A 19,128-nucleotide genomic window follows, 5' to 3' on the forward strand; every position below is an offset into this window, starting at 1 on the left:
GCATGGCTTTCTCCATGTCAAGATTGGACAGAGCCTAGGCCAAGAGTCCTGCATGCACCTTTTCTCTAGCAGCCGGCCCAAGCTCCCGTTTCCACTTCACACCCACCTACGCCCATGCAGAGCCAGGATTAGGCCCCTTTTCTCACTTTCTCTCCTGCAGTCGGAACTCATCTCCACTCCACAGCCATTGCCTTCCCCACACTGAGCCTTGACGCTGCACCCTCCATTGCTGTTGAGCTCCTACTCCTTCTGGATCGGAGCTGGCAGCACATAACCTCCCCACAGCCATCATTAAGCACCTCGGCCGCTGGTCATCCGAAACGCTCATACCAAACTCCATCAGCTACTATCCCTTCCAACATGCTCGTCAGATGGCGAGAAGGCAAACTCGTAAAATAATGGATTAGTGTCCAGTTTTCTGACCCGCTTACAGTTTTAAAGTTTCCCAGAAATGCTTATCTAGTGTTGTATGGAAGCTAATTTACATTCCTTACCTTCTATGTACTGTTTGTTGCAACGTCATTACTGGTTAGCAAGCAGCACCCTGCTTGGTATGTCGAGAGAACGAGCACGCTAGGAAAAAGTGTGTTTGGCTGTCCTCATCCCCCGTCACCATGTTGTGTAGGTCGATAAGCATTCCCCCATCTGTCTGGCGTGTGTTTGGAACATAGCAATCATCCCCTCCCTAGCCTTTCAGTAGCCAGCGAACAGCAACAGCAGGTGGTATGAACATGCCAGACAATGCCCTGAGGCCTCATGTATAACCATTGTTTAAATTAAACACTAAATATCTGTGTGAGCTATTTATGAAGACTGCACACAAAATATTAAGATTCATAAAATTGGCGCATGCCATACATACATTCACTATGTTTCCTAATATGAATCAGACCTGTCACAGGACTGTAGACGCGCATTATAAGGCCGTCTGAAAAACGGCCATCATTCACTCACCTTTTTCATGGCGACAATGACGCCCTATTTGCTGTATAGTTTGTATGTACAGTATTGGAATTAGGCCAAGAACGTATCTAAAGGAAATATCAATGGTGATCTGGATCACATGTCTTTGGAAGTGTTTGCAGTTTTCTTTTGCAGTGACATTTGTTAAATCTGACCATTTCTGAAAGACAAAAACTATTTGAAATTGTTATGGACCTGTAAACAGATCGTTTGAAAGCATTAAATGGCATTCACTTTTTCCCAAACCTAAATATGCTGCACTGCCCGTGAATTCTGAAATATTGTGTACTTTTTATTGTAAAAATGAAAACTACAGTGGGTCTACTTAAGAAGGGTAGCGTACACACTTCAATGCAAAATATCAGCTGTGTTCATCTGTTAAATTCTACTGTATGTTATCAACCGCTCACTCTGTTAGATGCATAGAGCAAAATTGTGAAATTATAATAGCCTAACTAATAGTCCCAGCTAAATGCATATGGTAATTTCGTGTATGGCTACAGTACATATAAATTCAATTTGGCCAGAAAAGATGAGGAATTTATTCTGCAATGTTTACTGAACAAAAATATAAACGCAACGTGTAAAGCGTCAATCCCATGTTTCATGAGCTGAAATAAGAGATCCCAGGAATGTTCCATATGCACAAAAAGCTTATTTCTCTCAAATGAACACATTTGTTTACATCCCTGTTAGTGAGCACTTCTCCTTTGCCTAGATAATCCATCCACCTGACAGGTGTAGCATTTCAAGAAGCTGATTAAATAGCATGATCATTATACAGGTGTACCTTGTGCTGGGGACAATAAAAGGCCAATCTTAAGTGTGCAATTTTGTCACACAACACAATGCCACAGATGTCTCAAGTTTTGAGGTCACGAGCAATTGGCATGCTGACTGCAGGAATGTCCACCGGAGTTTTTGCCAGAGAATTGAATGTTAATTTGTCTACCATAAGCTGCCGCCGTTGTTTTAGAGAATTTGGCAGTATGTCCAATCGGCCTCACAACCGTAGACCACGCCAGCCCAGGACCTCCCTATCCCTATACCTGCGGTATCATCTGAAACCAGCCACCCGAACAGCTGATGAAAGAGAGGAGTATTTCTGTCTGTAATGAAGCCCTTTTGTGGGGAAAAACTAATTCTGATTGGCTGGGCCTGGCTCCCCAGTGGGTGTGACCCTGTCCAGTCATGTGAAATCCATAGATTAGGGCCTAATGAATTTATTTTGATTGACTGATTTCCTTATATGAACGGTAACATAGTAAAATCGTTAAAATGGTTGCATGTTGTGTTTACATTTTTATTCAGCATATAAATCAAATATTGTATACGCTACAAACGTCACATTACAGTACTTCGACGTAGCATACAAACGTCACATTACAGTACTTCGACGTAGCATACAAACGTCAATGGAAAAGGTGAACCGTCTGTTCAACCGTTAAACTGCGCTTCGGATCGGATCGCATGGAGCAAAATAGGAATTCTTGAAATAGCTTATCTTTTTACTACTGTAACGTGGGTCCAATTAAATGAGAGATGAAGAATGTTAGTCTGTCCCAACTTGTTGTAGGCCTATAGGCTACCATCAGTCAGAAAAGGTGAGACATTTATTCTGCAATAAATAATAGGAAATATATGTCTATTTCTATTTATTATAGAATGCAGAGATAAATCCATTTTCGATTTTTCTCACTATGGCAAAGGATTGCATATTGTTATTATATTTAGCTAGGCCTACATGTTTTTGTTGTTGTTATGAATAAGAGTGACATATATTTATTCCCAATTTGTAAAAGTCTACTACTACTACTAGAATACTTTTGCCATCTTGCAATGCAAGACAACCAATAGAAACTGTGCGTATGCATGGTCTAAAGTTCACGGGAGGATAAGCATATTGTCACGTCAAGTTCAGTTTTTATAAATACAAACTTTGGGGTGAAAACTGTCGCATGCATGTATGCTCCAAAACATGATGAGGCCCCTAGTGAATAGATTCGGGATGGAACTAAAAAGTGACGAAAATAGCTCTACTAACATTTACAGAACCTTCTTTAAGCCAGTGCAGTCAGGTGTGCTGACTCTCCCCCCCCCCCCCTCTCTCTCTCTCTCATGCATATACACACACATTCCAAGTAATTCATAATGTGTAAAATCCTCAACGTTCAAACATTAATTACCATCATTACCAGAACCCAAGTTGCCCAAGAACCCACGTTCAAAACAACTGGGAACTCTGGAAAAAAATGAGTTGGTCATCTAACTTAGAATTCCAAGTCAGGAACTCTGGCCTCTTTCTAGAGCTCCGACTTTCCAACCTGAAGATCACTGACATCATGATATGACCTCGAATTTTTCAGAGTTCCCAGTTGTCTTGAACGCACCAATACAATATGTCTGGAGCTGATGACTTGGACTGGTTCCCATGACTTTGACTATAGTTTATTAGGTCAATCTCAGTAGCACCTGACAGCCAAAGAGAGAAACAAACCGCCTGTGTCTGTCAGAACTCTTAACCAGTGTTTTATTTCCGGGCTCGCTCTCAGATACTTTGTCCTACTAGCCCTGGAAGATACATGGAGGATGAAACACGGAGAAGCGAGAGAATAGACAATTATTAATGGAATATTATTAATTTGCCTCATCTACCAGCGGTCGTTGAGGCTCTTACAGTCAGATGAATGGCCTGTCAGTAGTCTAACATGGGTGCTACAGCTGTGCCGGCCGGGACTAAATCAGGAGCAATGTTGGGATCTAATCAATATCTCAGCTCCACGGACGGACGTTGTGGCTACATTCCAATTGGATAACTTGCTCCCTCTCTTCCTTTCTTCTGACCTTGTCGAATTTCCCTCCTCGCTGATCTCAGAGGGCCTGGATAGTGGCTGAGTATAGTTTGCAACCCATTGCTTTCACCTATCCGGTCTGATTTAGAAGAACACGGGTGAGTTATTCGATTATAATCCAGAGTTTGTGTCTAAATGGTGATGGTTCCCCCAACTGCTAGCAAAGCAAATGTCCTGCAACACCATAAAATGGGACTATGTGCCTAATGATATCTAACTAAGTTGATTTGGGCATCAGGCAGGCACACCAGAGTTGGGTTTGATGTTAGATGTGGACCCCTGAGGCAATGTTAAGCAGTACATGTGGACCCTGGTTGATAGAGGGAGGAAGACAGGAGGAGGGTTACGTGGTAAACGATAGACCGCTAATTCACAATGTTCTCTTGGTGTTCCTGCCTGCAACAGATCTTAATTCAATCTAACCATCTGTTATGTGCATGTTTACCGCATGAACCACAACAACACACCAACGCCTGCTTGGCTTGATCTAATTAATTAGGTTATGTTCAGGCAAAGGAGAAACCTGTCTCTATATTTATGGAAATAAGCAATAGCCCGGCCCCCGAGAGAACATTGTTGTGTGTTTAGCTCTAATCATGAATGCTGAATAGCTGAGTTGATTGAATTAGACCTTTCGTGTTCTTGCCACTTCCTGTTTTTATAATACAGACGAAACACACGCTTGTTACACTGCAACTGTGAGACTTTGGTTGACCATGCAGCTATTTGTGCGTGCTCAGACTCTCCACACCTTTGAGGTGTCTCGGCTAGAGACTGTCGCCCACATCAAGGCTCATATTGAGGCATTGGAGGGACTGTCCTGTGATGACCAGGTGGTTTTGCTGTGCGGGGTACCCCTGCAGGACGATGATGTGATCGGCCAGTCTGCACTGGAGTTCAGCACTCTTGAGGTTACAACTGACTGTTGGGAGGCAAAGTCAATGGCTCCTTGGCCAGAGTGGGGAAGGTCAGGGGACAGACCTCCAAGGTGGACAAGCAGGAGAAGAAGAAAAAGAAGACTGGCTTAAAGGAGGATGCAATATAACAGGTACTTTGTGAATGTGGTGCCAACATGTGGCAAGAAGAAGGGACCCAACGCCAACTCATAAAACTATTTTCCCAACACCTCTTGTCTACTGTGTTTATGACAATGGAACACTGACTCTGTGGGAGCAATAGACTGTCTGCCATTTGTAATTATATTGGGCTGATGTTCACTGTGATGAAACACAATAAAACTTGGTGAGGAAAGAACGTGGTAATCGGCACCAATTTGATGTTTCTATTACAGTGGGTGAAGTGAGCAGCTGTATGATTGGCTGTGAAGAAATGGCCTCCAGCATGAAGACAAGTAGGCCTAGTTGAAGTGCACATTTTATTTCCTGCATTAGACAGCGTTTACAAGTCGAGAGCTTGGGACTATACAAACCCTCATTGGTTTGAATGGTGTCAGCGATTTTTATCTTGTATTCTTTTTCATTTAGCAACACAAATTGGGGTATTTATACTACTCTATAGGTAGAGAACATTAAACAGAACAAGGCTGTTTTAATAACTACATGTTGACTAAAATGCAGATAGAACCTTATAGTCCCAAACTCTTGAAGTCATCTGGCATTTCCAGGTCTGTCAGATGATATGAGAATAGTCTTTGGCATGTTCTCATCCAGTATGCCCAGATCACTCTGGATTTGGTGCTTGACAATACATTACTTTTCCTTTTGATGTTGTTCTTGTCCAGAACTGTTCTGTACTCTATCGTGTATTTTATGTTTTATGTGGGCTGATTCCTGTTTTATGTGGACTGATTCCTGTTTTATGTGGACTGATTCCTGTTTTATGTGGACTGATTCCTGTTTTATGTGGGCTGATTCCTGTTATGTGGACTGATTCCTGTTTTATGTGGGCTGATTCCTGTTATATGTGGGCTGATTCCTGTTTTATGTGGGCTGATTCCTGTTTTATGTGGGCTGATTCCTGTTATATGAGGAGTGATTCATGTTTTATGTGGACTGATTCCTGTTTTATGTGGACTGATTCCTGTTTATGTGGGCTGATTCCTGTTTTATGTGGACTGATTCCTTGTTTTATGTGGACTGATTCCTGTTTTATGTGGGCTGATTCCTGTTTTATGTGGGCTGATTCCTGTTTTATGTGGACTGATTCCTGTTTTATGTGGGCTGATTCCTGTTTTATGTGGACTGATTCCTGTTTTATGTGGGCTGATTCCTGTTTTATGTGGGCTGATTCATGTTTTATGTGGGCTGATTCATGTTTTATGTGGACTGATTCCTGTTTTATGTGGGCTGATTCCTGTTTTATGTGGACTGATTCATGTTTTATGTGGACTGATTCCTGTGTTATGTGGATTGATTCCTGTTTTATGTGGACCGATTCCTGTTTTATGTGGACCGATTCCTGTTTTATGTGGGCCGATTCCTGTTTTATGTGGGCTGATTCCTGTTTTATGTGGACCGATCCCTGTTTTATGTGGACTGATTCCTATTTTATGTGGACTGATTCCTGTTTTATGTGGGCTGATTCCTGTTTTATGTTGACTGATTCCTGTTTTATGTGGACTGATTATGATTCATTTTTATGTGGGCTGACTCCTATTTTATGTGGGCTGATTCATGTTTTATATGGACTGATTCATGTTTTTATGTGGGCTGATTCCTGTTTTATGCGGACTGATTCATGTTTTATATGGACCGATTCATGTTTTTATGTGGGCTGATTCCTGTTTTATGTGGACCGATTCCTGTTTTATGTGGGCCGATTCCTGTTTTATGTGGGCTGATTCCTGTTTTATGTGGACCGATCCCTGTTTTATGTGGACTGATTCCTATTTTATGTGGACTGATTCCTGTTTTATGTGGGCTGATTCCTGTTTTATGTTGACTGATTCCTGTTTTATGTGGACTGATTCATGTTTTATGTGGGCTGACTCCTATTTTATGTGGGCTGATTCATGTTTTATGTGGGCTGATTCATGTTTTATATGGACTGATTCATGTTTTTATGTGGGCTGATTCCTGTTTTATGCGGACTGATTCATGTTTTATATGGACTGATTCATGTTTTTATGTGGGCTGATTCCTGTTTTATGTGGACCGATTCCTGTTTTATGTGGGCCGATTCCTGTTTTATGTGGGCTGATTCCTGTTTTATGTGGACCGATCCCTGTTTTATGTGGACTGATTCCTATTTTATGTGGACTGATTCCTGTTTTATGTGGGCTGATTCCTGTTTTATGTTGACTGATTCCTGTTTTATGTGGACTGATTCATGTTTTATGTGGGCTGACTCCTATTTTATGTGGGCTGATTCATGTTTTATGTGGGCTGATTCCTGTTTTATGTTGACTGATTCCTGTTTTATGTGGACTGATTCATGTTTTATGTGGGCTGATTCCTGTTTTATGTGGGCTGATTCCTATTAAGCTTCAGGGGTCTGATGAAAAGACATGATGAAAGGTCTGCCTTGTGTGTGTGTGTGTGTGTCTGTGTCTGTGTCTGTGTGTGTGTGGGCGGGGGGGGGGGGGGGGGGGGGGGGGGGGGGGTGTGTGTGTGTATGTGCACGTGTATATAACATATGTCTGCTTCCTAATGGCTAGGCCCTATACACTCTTAGATAAAAGGGTTCCAAAAAGGTTGTTCAGCTGTCCCCATAGGAGAACCCTTTTTGATTCCAGGTAAAACTATTTTTGGTTCCAAGTATAACTACCTCTGTGGAAAAAACGGTTCTACTTGGAACCAAAAAGGGTTCGTCAAAGGGTTCTCCTATGGGGAGAGCTGACGAACCCTTTTAGGTTCGAGATAGCACTTTTTTCTAAGAGGCTAGAACTGCATTGAGTATTTGTACAAAACACCCCCACAAATTCACTGGTTAAATTGTGTGGGAGCAGAACCATTACTCATGTATTTGAACTAGCATCTAAGGCTGCATTAGCCAGTGCATGGGAGTAAACAGCTACAAACAAGTTGCTATGGCTGCTATTAAAAGATACTGATGAAGCCAATGGGAACCTGTCTTCTTGGTCCATTAGCATCAATCCACTACCAAACCCCTTTCGTTACAACAACAACAGGTTGTAGCTATAGAAGGAATGATTAGTTCCATTGCTCAGCTTCATGGCAGGTACAACGGCCCAATGACTGATACACACTGCTGTTTTACCATATTAGTCTTTCCTTATGGTATATTAGTCAAGGAGGCCCTGACCTGTCTATCCAAGCCCACAGTAAAAGGTTCTAAGTAGAGAGATGCTTAAAGCCTCAGATTATTGATTAAACGGACAAAGACGTCAGTGGAACACTAAGGCAAATTACTCAATCAATTACTGAATCAATGACTGTATAAGAACTACAGTAAGTATCCCCTGCTGAACCAAGTACTGCCTGCTGAACAAAGTAGGTAAACTGGACAGATGATTAGGATATCAACATGCCGTTTGCTTTGTTCCTGGTGTAACCATGGAGAAGAGCGTTTGGTTGAGCATGTGATGAATGACATCCCTTGGTCTCCGCCCACTCACTCCCCCACATACGTTCTCTCTCACCTACGAGCAATGACCTTGGTGGAAATAAACACAGGCAACAGGAAGCAAACCTACTTCCTAGTCAACACCAGGCACCCTACAGGGCAGTGGGTTTACACTTTACTAGTAGACTGTAATGCTATATTCCGGTGGGCAAGGCTACAGTTACATGCTAAATCCAATACCCAAAAAGCACATACAGGATTATAAATGGTTCAGGGCACAAATGTGTCGAAAACAACTGGAGTCTACCTGTTTCAATGCATTGTGAGGTCTGGTGTCAGACTGACAAGGCATGCCTCAGTGACCTGCACTCTCATCTGAAATGAATGGGATGTTACAACACTGCAGCGCCGTAGTGAACATTAGTCCTGTCCTCCTGGTTCATCCTAGAACAGATAGACAGGGCCAGACCCAAATGCCCATCTGGCATTTCCAGGTATACAGACCTCTGTGCTCCATCCTCCATGTTGGACATCTGCTACAGATGGTTGGGAACACTCATGTTGTTTCTCAGTAGCCAAGTGCATTTCTCCCTGTCTCCATCTGTTTCTGTTGGTAACGTGGAAGCGTGCCCCCATCTTTTTTTAAGTTGAATTCTGCTAGTTTCATAGGTGGTTCGGGGCCTTAGAACCCCCTTGGGTTGTGCCGTGGCGGAGATCTTTGTGGGCTATACTCGGCCTTGTCTCAGGATGGTAAGTTGGTGGTTGAAGATATCCCTCTAGTGGTGTGGGGGCTGTGCTTTGGCAAAGTGGGTGAGGTTATATCCTTCCTGTTTGGCCCTGTCCGGGGGTGTCCTCGGATGGAGCCACAGTGTCTCCTGACCCCTCCTGTCTCAGCCTCCAGTATTTATGCTGCAGTAGTTTGTGTCGGGGGCTAGGGTCACTTTGTTATATCTGGAGTACTTCTCCTGTCCTATTCGGTGTCCTGTGTGAATTTAAGTGTGCTCTCTCTAATTCTCTCTTTCTCTCTTTCTTTCTCTCTCTCGGAGGACCTGAGCCCTAGGACCATGCCTCAGGACTACCTGACATGATGACTCCTTGCTGTCCCCAGTCCACCTGGCCGTGCTGCTGCTCCAGTTTCAACTGTTCTGCCTTATTATTATTGGACCATGCTGGTCATTTATGAACATTTGAACATCTTGTTCATGTTCTGTTATAATCTCCACCCGGCACAGCCAGAAGAGGACTGGCACCCCACATAGCCTGGTTCCTCTCTAGGTTTTTTCCTAGGTTTTGGCCACCGTGCTTCTACACCTGCATTGCTTGCTGTTTGGGGTTTTAGGCTGGGTTTATGTACAGCACTTTGAGATATCAGCTGATGTACGAAGGGCTATATAAATAAAATACATTTTATTTGAAAATAAATTTGATTTTAGAATGGAGAACGTACTGTATTTTAAGGTGCCGTTTTCATAGAATTCCCACAAGGCACACATATGTGTATGTACACACACACACACACACACACACACACACACACACACACACACACACACACACACACACACACACACACACACACACACACTAATGAGGCCTGTGTTCCACATAATAGACTTTCCGCCAAATACTGAATACATGTTTATGTACTTTTGCTCAGGGGAAACTAAAGAGATGATATATTGATTTTGAAGACCCTTTCTGAATACTGAGTGTCATACGTCGACATTGATAAAGGGCTGCACCTTGGTGTAAAATGGCTTTAAGAATGTGTCAATTGAGATAAACTAAGTGTTAGCTGTGCAGAGACGTATCATAAATCTGCAGGTTTCTTGCACAACGATATCAACAGTAGATCAGGAGAGTTCAAGGTGTGTTCTCAAAAATATTATCTCCATTGCAGCCGACGTGCATGATTGAAGATATGCATTTCATCTGGTTGCCTGAGCTAAATCACAGAGAAAGGTGGGATCATTTCTCCTTACAGTGAATTCCAGCTTTGTCTGGCTCGCCTCTGAAAGATTGTGCAGTGTCTCTAATTCACTCCAGAACAGCCACTCCCAATCCCACATTCACACCCATATGAGCAATAACCTTCACTGAATGGAAAACACCAAGACGTTAACCGTATTCATTTAGGTAGCAGGCTAGCGGCGCAGAGCACGGAATACCACAACGCCACAATGAGGACGTGAGACGTTTATTTTATTCAAGTTCTGTTGCACTCAAATTATTGCTAGCCCTGGGTCCTAAAATAAAAAATAAAAAATGTGTCCATTGATTGTTGCTTCATTCACTGGCAAGCAATGAGGTTTTCCATCAACATCCTTGCTTTCATGAATGTAGATGAACTTGGCAGACTACACATTGCACAGAGTGTGCAGTGCACACAGGTAAAGGTCAGAGACCTACTTGAGTACTCTTAGACAAAAGGGTTCCAAAAGGGTTGTTCAGCTGTCCCCATAGGAGAACCCTTTTTTGGTTCCAAGTAAAACCCTTTTTGGTTCCAGGTAGAACTATTTTGGGTTCCATGTAGAAGCCTCTTTGTAAAGGGATCTACATGGAGCTCAAAAAGGTTCTACCTGGAACCAAAAAAGGGTTCTTCAACGGGTTCTCCTATGGGGACAGCTGAAGAACATTTTCTTATGTTCTAGATAGATAGATTTTTTTTCTAAGAGTGTAGGCAGAGAGATATGGAGGCTTCAGCTACTTACACAACTAGACCCTGAAGCAGTAGCCTGAAGCAGTACAGAGCCACTTATCACTGGGGATCTAATGATCTGTCTTTTATTGCCATCAGGTCCACATTTCAACCTGGCCATGATGTCTCTCCATTTCCTTAAGACACTGGATAGTGGATAGACCCCTAGGAGAGAGCAGAGGACGGATTCCACAGGGAGAGCAGAGTCAGTATGCTATCATTATAATAGAAGCAAGCTATTTCACCTTTGTTGAACCTATTTCAGGTTTACTACGTCATTCACAACCAGTCTATCAACAGTCAACCATATGGGTCTGTACACACATGACAGATGGTAAAAGGGACATGTTATGATGCAGGCTTTACTCTATTGTCCATCACCTAAACCAGGCCAGTAAATAATGACAGTGAATATTCTAGATTTTCTCTGATGTCATGGCAACCCAACATCTTCAATACCTGGTACAGAACCACAAGAGACCAGAGGCGAGTTCAACAAGGCTTTTGTTTGCGCGCGAACATGTTGCCAGAGTAACAATTTCATGAACATTTTTAGAGTCAATATTCAAACTGGAAGACACTTAGCTATTTCTACTAAATATAGTAGAAAGTCTACATGGCCACTTTATTATTTTTAGCGGCAGTTTAGATCTGAAACGGACACCTACGTTCGCTGCACACTACCTTCTCTGACGGTCGCAGCTAGCACAAAACAAATGGAATATGTTAGCTAATGTTAGCCAGCTCTCGCAAACTATTTCCCTTGTTGAACGCATCTGTTTACATTGACAAAGTAAGTGAAATAAATAATTAACAAAAAGTGAGAAGAAACAAATGTAACAACATCAACAACAAAACATTTGAAAGTAAAGATTGCACTCAAAAAGGTTTGAAAAAGATCAAGACATTCCAAGTGTTATGTTATCAGTTACGAACAGTGTTTTAGCAATGTACAAATTGTTTTAGTACGAATAGTGGGGGAAGATAAACAGATAAATATAGGTGGTATTTAAAATGTAGTTTGTGCTCCACTTCCTGCCCTTTTCTCATGGCAACGGGCCACACATTGCACATTGCAGTATTTCATCTAACAGATATGAGAGTTTATCAATGTTTGATTTGTTTTCAAATTCTTTGTGGGCCTGTGTGATCTGTGGGAAATATGTGTCTCTAATATGGTCATACATTTGCCAGGAGGTTAGGAATAGCAACTCAGTTTCCACCTAATTTTGGGGACAGTGGACACATATCCTGTCTTCTCTTGAGAGCCAGGTCTGCCTATGCTGTTCTCTATCAATAGCAAGGTTATGCTCACTGAGTCTGTACATAGTCAAGGATTTTCTTAATTTTGGGTCAGTCACAGTGGTCAGCTATTCTGCCACTGTGTACTCTCTGTAGGACCAGGTAGCATTCCAATTTGCTTTGTTTTTTGGTTGATTCTTTCCAGTGTGTCAAATAGTTTTTTTTTTGCCTTCTCATAATTTGGTTGGGTCTAATGGTGCTGCCGTCCTGGGGCTCTGTGGGGTCTGTTTGTGTTGTGAACAGAGCCTATTCTGTTTCTCTACATAGCCCATTCAGTTAGGAACATGATGAACCATCATGATGAGCTGATGAACTGGCTATGTTAATGTGTGTTAATACCAGATATCAGCCAGGATTTCCCTCATTGTTACAGTTGTTAGTTAACTAGCTAGCACATTAGAGAGAATAAAGTAGATTTAGATTTATGACCCAATGTCCAGATGACACGTACATGCCCAAATATGGGCATCCGGCCACGACATCCTGTTCCTGTTGTCACGTGTTAGAGGGTGTGTTATTTTATATCTATATTGCATCTATTCCTTTAAAGTTGTCATGCTGATTGATCTCTAGGGACCTGGTTGAACTGGGGGGGGTCTGTGTTTGAACTTTTGAAAGAGTATGGCCCCACACCCCCTGTTTTATTGCCCTTAGGGTTGCTATCTATGAAGCAGGAATGTCCGGGGTATTGGCTGTGGCAGATGCATTATAAATAAAGTCCAGAACAAGACATGCGTTGGGTAGAAAAAACTATATTTCTTGGAAATTGTTTTCTTACATGTTTATGTAGAGTGTGTGCATCCTGCTCTGATAACCACTCATTCACTTTAGCATCGCTTAACCGGCTACCTGTTTCTTCGGCTATAGCTCTCTGTAAACGTTCCTTACCCTCATAAGACCCGGGGTTAGAGGGATTATAATAAATGTTTTTCAACATCTGCTCCGCCATCCTTCTTGCCTCTCTGAGGTACAATAACATTAATGAGCCACTTTCAAATAACGACAACATGTCATTTTCATTTTAGAATTTTTATTTTCAAGAAAACATTATGTATTACGTATACAGACAATTCAGAATTCGTTGCAGGATACATGTCCCCGCTTTCTCAACAATCACAGCATGCAACACACTGTATATTTGGTTTAGATTAACAGGCTTGTGTCGCTGAATTTTTAAAACACACACATCAGCTATTTAAGTATAAAAACAACAAATATGATACATGTTACAATTAAATGGTGTTTCAAACAAATAAAGTAAAATCTTAGACAAAGTTGTTTCTAGTTCTTCAGAATCATCCCCAAGACGGGATACCAGTTGTGTTCATTATAGACTCTCGCCCGCATGTCGTACATGATTCATGATTTGTTCCATTTTCAGCACCCGCTCTACATTAGTCCTGGAATTGTGGGTTGTGTAGAACGATACATTGTTTGCTTTATTTTCAATAATTTGATGCATAATATTTGTAAGTTCTCTCAAAAGAAAAAATGTATTTATTCTCTCTAACATTGTATACACATAGTTAGTTACCCATTGCTTTACATCTAAATAACAAATTGTCACTCGGTCTCTTGGGGTTTATTGAGCCAGAAAGTCATCACATCAGCCACCACAGCTTCCCTGTATTTGTTGTCGTCCACCAGGGTGTGTTGGATTTCTTTGAGTTTCTCGTGGATGTAGATCTCCTCCTTCAGTAGGAGAGCCTCGGTTACCCCGTAAACACTGGGAATAGACGGCACACTCTGGTGGACGCGTCATCTGGACAATGGGTCATAAATCAACATTTTGACCCATGCCGTCTACTTTATTCTCTCTCACATGTTTTGCCGTATTAGCATAGACATGGCATCAAGAACAAGATGAAACTAGCTGAAAAGAGACACCTACGATTCCCTACATGGCAGCTTCTCGTCATTGTTGCTACAGCGATCTGACCACACGACCTTCTGCCTCATTGCTCTGTGCACATCATTTTGTTGACGTTGTCAGCCAACCAGTCTAGACTGTGACTCCTGGCTGATTTTGAATATGTGGATTTATTTGTCAGGTATAGATAGACCTCTAGACTTCATAGAAGTGGAATAAGCCCTGAGCGGAAACCGGCTGGGCCCATGAGTACATGCAAATGGGATCATGAGTGGCGCAGCGGTCTAAGGTACTGCATCGCAGTGCTAGAGGCATCACTACAGACCTGGGTTTGATCTCGAGCGATATCACAACCGGATGTGATCGGGAGTCCCATAGGGTGACGCACAATTGGCCCAGTGTCGTCCGGGTTAGGGGAGGGTTTGGCCGGTGTAGGCCGTCATTGTAAATACGAATTTGTTCTTAACTGACTTGCCTAGTTAAATACAAATAAGGAAATAAGTAATAACCACACACTGCTGAATGCTCCCATTGTTTGTCCAAAGTCTTGACCCAAAGGTCTTCATCAGGGATACATGTTTTCAACACAATGAAAGTTCTACAGTACTTTCATTGCTACACCAGAGCTGGTGCAAAAGTGGCCTGGAAAGGCAATGATGCCTTTGTGCAAAAAAAGTCATGCTTGTCATATCTATTTGGTCTGACAGCTGTGACCAACCTGATTTTCTGCTTGTCCTACCCATTGTGGACTTATGTTCAGATAAGCTTAATTTGTGTATGTCCTTTTTGTCCTTACCAGATATTCAAATTCCCCTGTTTTGGGCATTTCAAAATAGTTCACAAAGACAAGAAATACATTTGCTTTTCATAATCTGTCACCTCTAGTTCTGCGTTAATTTGGGAGGCGAATGGTTCTTTCTTGGCAGCGTCTGTGATTGAAGTCACCTCAGAGGCTGACCTCTGACCTCAGCTATGAGAAGCAAGGGTCACACACAGTCCACTCCTTATGAACTATTGTGGTCACAATTCATACACCACCATAGGCTCAAGGTTACTATACTCCTCCTACTATACTCCTCCTCTCCTGTCACCTGGAGAACAGGAGGGGAGTGGAGGGAAAGTGGAATGCTTTCAGAGCGCTCTCCCCTGTAGTTATTCTGCTAAATGACTAAAGACATAGTATATTGTCAGACTGAGTGTTTATTTAGTTTAGCATTGACTGAGGCCTGTACACCCTGTCCAGGTTTGTTAGGGTGCATCTCCCTGACAATGTGTCAAAAATGCTTGTCTCATATCGCAGACACAATCCCAGACAACTGACAGCAACAAGCGATCCTGACCTTTAACTGGTCTGTGTTCACACCGGCACTACGCTCCTACACTGATAACTTGACCTTCTCTCTCTCTCTCTCTCACACTCTGTCTTTCTCTCTCTCTTTATCTCTTCATCTCTGTCTTTGTCTCTGTATCTCATCCTCTCTCTAGTCTTTCTTTCTCTCTCTCTCTCTGTCTCTTCCCTCTAGTCTATCTTTCTCTCTCTCACTCTGTCCCTGTCTCTCTAGTCTATCTTTCTCGCTCTCTCCCTGTCCCTGTCTCTTTCTCTCTCTGTCTCTCTTTCTCTATAGCCTATCTATATTTCTCTCTCAGTCCCTGTCTCTTTCTCTCACTGTCTCTCTCTTTCTCTCTAGCCTATCTATATTTCTCTCTCAGTCCCTGTCTCTTTCTCTCTCTGTCTCTCTCTTTCTCTCTAGCCTATCTATATTTCTCTCTGTCCCTGTCTCTTTCTCTCTCTGTCCCTCTCTTTCTCTCTAGCATATCTATATTTCTCTCTCTGTCCCTGTCTCTTTCTCTCTCTGTCTCTCTTTCTCTATAGCCTATCTATATTTCTCTCTCAGTCCCTGTCTCTTTCTCTCTCTGTCTCTCTTTCTCTATAGCCTATCTATATTTCTCTCTCAGTCCCTGTCTCTTTCTCTCACTGTCTCTCTCTTTCTCTCTAGCCTATCTATATTTCTCTCTCAGTCCCTGTCTCTTTCTCTCTCTGTCTCTCTCTTTCTCTCTAGCCTATCTATATTTCTCTCTGTCCCTGTCTCTTTCTCTCTCTGTCCCTCTCTTTCTCTCTAGCATATCTATATTTCTCTCTCTGTCCCTGTCCCTTTCTCTCTCTGTCTCTCTCTTTCTCTCTAGCCTATCTATATTTCTCTCTCTGTCCCTGTCTCTTTCTCTCTCTGTCTCTCTCTTTCTCTCTAGCCTATCTATATTTCTCTCTCTGTCCCTGTCTCTTTCTCTCTGTCTCTTTCTTTCTCTCTAGCCTATCTATATTTCTCTCTCTGTCCCTGTGTTTTTGTTTCTCTGTCTCTCTCTTTCTCTCTAGCCTATCTATATTTCTCTCTCAGTCCCTGTCCCTGTCTCTGTCTCTCTCTCTCTTTCTGTCTCTCTCATCTTCATCAGTCAGAGTTATTCCATAACGCCTCACCTTCACGGATCACTGTGACGGATTCAATCCTCGCCAAGATTAAAATGTGTTCTCTCTCCCACTTGAGTAAAAGTGGACCTTGTTTTGATTGGATGACTTTTCTGCTGTTAAGATAATTTTTATCAATAATGACTAATTATGTATACATTTCAATCAGGACTGACTAATCAGAATACTATTATGTTACTGTATATGTATGAATTTTCTTTTTAATCCTAGTACTGAATATAATGTGTGTAAATATATTCAAGAATTAGAACAATGACTGTCTGTTCCTTGGTAGAAATGAATTAACTATATCGCCAGACTGGCTAGAATGCTTATCTACACAGGCTGACCTTGGCTCTAGACGATGTGGGAAGGCTTGATAACTATACAGCCTTTGTACCAGTGTCAAGAAGAGACGGAACAGTTTAGAAAATGCTGACGTCATTTTCAGTTTTTAACCTGTGATAAAATGTATCATGGGCAGTACTCACGAGAATAAACGCAGCTGGTTGATTTCAAAGACTGGTCTCTGCCCATTTTATACAAATAAGGGTCTTACAAACTCTTATGAATTGACAGAGTGATTCATTTTAATTGGGTAATAAAACCTAGGAAATTAATTCCTGCAACAATTGGTCCTTCAAGCCGGATCTAAATATCCGTCCCTACCATCTGAAGGTAGTACGCCGAAAATCATGCACGAGCGGGTTGGGTCCCATTATTTAAGACCTGGCCTCTGAATTGAGGGTGAAAAGACCAGGCCGGTGTACACCCCAGACCGACAGGGACGGTGACTAGATCCAACGAACAGTGCTTTTCCCAGTCGGCGGCAAGGTCAGTAGCCTTTATTCTCGAATTTGGGAGGAATTATTCAGGATATTTTTGATTAAATGTTCTAAAGGAGTTTGGATTTAATCAATGATAGGTGCTTGAATATTCTGAACAAATACAATGGGTTTCTACTTTGTGTTTTAACCAAAATCGATAGGAAGGAAACAGGTCTGAAATTGACCTGTGGTAAGGTGCACTACCATAAATAAACTAGAGCTTAATAAATCCTGGTTTTGCAAGCCAGAAGGTTATTAAGGAGGGATATAGTACGTATTGTTTGATAGGACGGTCGTTCGTTCTGTACAAATAGGATAGCCATTAATTCAAAAGACATACCTAAATAAAGTTTTAACCTGAGTAGTCTATCTCTATATGGGAAGTAGTCTGACTATTAAAACAGGTGAGGATAAATTAGGCTTGGTGAGAAGGCAGGGTAATTCTAGGCGAACAGAAAATTTTTACCTGTACAATGCTGAAAGAAATTAATATCCAAAGAGGAGGAGAGGAAAACTTAGTCTAGAGTAGTGAGATATGAGATATTAACATTGAATGTCCCAAGGAGAATATTATACGTGTGAAATGTAATGTCCGATCAAAAGTTAAATCTATTGACCAAGTTTCCAGAAAGGAGAAATACATATAGAATCCCATACACATTGATTATCATTAAAGAGACACACACATAGTCAGACAGAAGAGCAACTAAAATAACTGTGTAACGATAAATACACTTACATAGGTCATAGAAATATATACACAGACAATTATATACAGAGAATGGACAGAAGAGGGCAGTATCCGCCCTAGTCGAGGGGGAACTTGGTCGGATGTTGGAGACGCTAAAACGGAGAATAAGGAGAATCCTCACTGGGGAAAAGCTTAGACTTTTAAATTAGGACTATTTTCTGAGAATTCTCGGTGTCGAAGTTTGCGACTACAGACAATTATAAAAATATAGTTATTGGCGGGGAAACAATCATTTCAATAGCGGGACACTAAAGGTTCATATTTCAGCTTTGAAACCGATAGACTAAAATTGATTATAGATTGTAATTCATCTATTTGTATGTTTTGCCTGAAAAAATACGGTCGCTAGTGTTTGTATAAGACATGAACTGAACGTTTAATATGTTGTTTAGATTGAATTGAAAGAAGAATTCATTCAAAATAATGGCTAGACAATTTCGATGTAATACGCTATTATGCCCAAAATGATCTGCTAGAATAATGTATTGAGATGGGAGTCGTATTTAAATAAATGTATCATAGAAGAGAAAGTCACCTAAACCTGGTTAAATGTAGGGAATAACGGAGAGATACGATACAGTTTTGTGCTACCAGGATGTTATATTTTTTTATGAATCGACTGACATACGATAAATTTAGCACAGAACATGGTACGTTTAAATGTTAGGGTATAGAAAGTTGAGAAGTTTGGTTGGTTTTACTTTGTTGATAGAATTTAAAGCAGAACTCAATCTGAATAGGGAATATATATTTTACAGAGGCAGGCTGACTTGCGGCGTCATTTAACGTTGGCTACACAACACCGTTCCTCAAATTATGACAGAGAAAATGGGTTGTGGCATTTAGAGGGAAAATGTTTTTTTTTAAGGAGCTGAATATCGTAAGAACAGTCTGAAAAGATGCTACAGCTAGCAACGGA

At 41.6% G+C, this 19,128-nt stretch overlaps 1 pseudogene; it reads left to right on the forward strand.

The window, feature by feature from the left end:
* The first annotated feature begins 4,531 nt into the window (after positions 1–4,531).
* LOC139414088 (ubiquitin-like FUBI-ribosomal protein eS30 fusion protein) lies at positions 4,532–4,924 on the forward strand (annotated as a pseudogene).
* The last annotated feature ends 14,204 nt before the right edge of the window (positions 4,925–19,128 follow it).

The sequence above is a fragment of the Oncorhynchus clarkii genome, chromosome 7 (assembly GCF_045791955.1).
Source record: "Oncorhynchus clarkii lewisi isolate Uvic-CL-2024 chromosome 7, UVic_Ocla_1.0, whole genome shotgun sequence".
NCBI lineage: Eukaryota > Metazoa > Chordata > Actinopteri > Salmoniformes > Salmonidae > Oncorhynchus > Oncorhynchus clarkii.